Below are 2,317 nucleotides of genomic sequence, written 5' to 3'. Positions count from 1 at the left end.
TCAATCAATCAATCAATCAATCACTTCTACGTCATTATCGTCCCTGGCCAGTTTCTTGAGATTAATTTTGTGATTTTTTTGTTATTTGTGTGTCGGTAGTGAGTCTGAAGTGTTTATTTGTTGATTGTGATTTTTAGCTTTTTTGTTTTTGTTTTCGAAGACAGTGAGGGGTTTTGCTGTCACTAGATGGCGTCCTTGTCATCATCGTCGTGGCCTCCTACAACCTCCGGGGCCACCTTGAGCTGGAGGTTACGTGAGGTTATAGTTAGGGCCACCTCGCGTGACTCTTACCATTGTAATATTGTGTCTGCAGGCGAGTCTCTTCCATCGACCAACCCTAGACGTCGGGCGACATCACTAATCTTGTTGAGTGGCCGATGACGTAATTACTGACGAATCTGAGGCATCAGAAAACAGTATTAAGCTTATTGAGTGGCCATTATCCTAGCTTAATCCCAGGCCTCGGCCGTAATAATAATAATGGTTGCCCCTGTGTAACGAGGATGGCCGGCCCAAGGGCCACCTAGGCGTGAAGAAGCTGTCGCCTACACAACAACCACACCCAATTACTGCTGGGTAGACCGAGGCAAATGGTGTAAAGAAACTTGCCCATAGTTTCACCCTGCCCGGGGATCGAACCCGGGTCCGCTCGCTTGCGAGGCGAGAATGCTAACCATTACACCACAGGTCGCTATGCATACATACATACAGTACGTGCATACATACATACATGCATACAACACACACACACACAATATATGTATGCATAACACTCCCACCCATCCACCAATCCATCAATTGCCACCACCACCACACCACACCACCACCCCCCACCCACCCACACCACCCCACCCCACACCCCACCCCACATCCCACCCCCACACACCCACCCACACCACCACACCCCACCCCACACACCCCACACCCACCACACACCCCACCCCCACACACACACCCCACACACACACACCACCCACACACCCCACCACACACACACCCCACACCCCACCCACACCCCACCCCACACACCCCCACCCCACCCCACCCCACACACACCACACACCACCCCACACACCACACACCCCACCACACACACTACCCCACACACACACACACACACCCACACCACCCCACACCCCACCCCACACCCCCCACACCACCCCACACCCCACCCCCAGACCCCTCCTTCGCCAATATTACTTGAGGAAAATGAAATACTGGCGGAGATCTGCGTATAGGCACAAAGTACATCAGCCGTGGGTCCTAAGAAGCCTGGGACGGCCTGTATGGCTGCAGCTGACTGCCCTGGGAGAGTGAGAGGTGAAGAGGGGAGAGAGGGAGAGAGGAGGGAGAGGGGGATGAGGGAGGGAGGAGGGAGGAGGAGTGAGGGAGGAGAGGGAGGGAGAGGGAGAGAGGGAGATGGGAGGGAGAGTGAGGGAGAGAGGGATGAGAGGGGAGGAGGGAGGGGAGGAGGGAGGGGGAGGGGAGGGAGAGGAAAGACAGGGAAGAGGAAGGGGTAAAAGAGTGAGGGAGGATGGAGGTGGGAGAGTGAGGAGAAGGGATGGGAGAGTGGGAGAGTGAGGGAGGGAGGAGAGGAAAGAGAGGAGAGGAGGAGGGTGGGAGAGTGAGGGAGGGAGAGTGAAAGAGAGGGAGAGTGAAGGGGTGAAAGAGTGAGGGAGGATGGGAGGGTGGGAGAGTGAGGGAGGATGGGAGGGAGGGAGAGTTGGAGAGTGAATGAAGGATTCAGTAGGAGAAACATGGAGGATTGGAGGAAGGACTCGAAAGAAGACCTGAAGGAGGACCCGAAGGATGACCCACAAGGAGGACCCCGAAGGAGGACTTGGAGGAAGACCAAGTAGTAGGACAAAACTCTAAGGATGACCTTGAAGGATAACCTAGACATAAGAAAAAACGAGACCTTGAGATTGACCTCGAAAATAGGGTCTTTTAAGGGATAAGACCTAAAGAGAGGACCTTGAAGGGTGACCTCGAGGACCACCTTCAAGGATTAGAGGTCGAGGGAGGGAAGATGGAGCAGTGTCTTGGAAGAGGGTATTTGTGGGGTGTTGGCCTGGTGTTAGTTTGAAGGAGGAGGAGAAGAGGGAGAGGAGGAGGAAGAGAGGAGTTTGTGGGGTTGTAGGTATGGGAGTAGTCTTGAGATGGAGGAGTAGGAGGAGGAAGGAGGAAGGAGGAGGAGGAGGACCAGGAAAGAAGGAAGGAAGAAGAAAAGAAGAAGGAAATTGAGGAGGAGGAGGAAATAGCTGGAGGTGGAAGCAACAGAAGAAAGAAGAGGAAGAAGGAGGAAGGAAAGAAGAAG

At 53.8% G+C, this 2,317-nt stretch overlaps 1 non-coding gene across 1 annotated transcript; it reads right to left on the bottom strand.

Moving 5' to 3' along the window:
- Positions 1–617: 617 nt before the first annotated feature.
- Trnaa-cgc lies at positions 618–691 on the bottom strand. The gene has a single exon. It is a non-coding gene; the product is annotated as a tRNA-Ala (tRNA).
- Positions 692–2,317: the final 1,626 nt, after the last annotated feature.

This window comes from Homarus americanus, unplaced genomic scaffold, assembly GCF_018991925.1.
Source record: "Homarus americanus isolate GMGI-L3 unplaced genomic scaffold, GMGI_Hamer_2.0 scaffold16712, whole genome shotgun sequence".
NCBI lineage: Eukaryota > Metazoa > Arthropoda > Malacostraca > Decapoda > Nephropidae > Homarus > Homarus americanus.
This window is presented reverse-complemented; position numbering and strand designations above follow the sequence as displayed.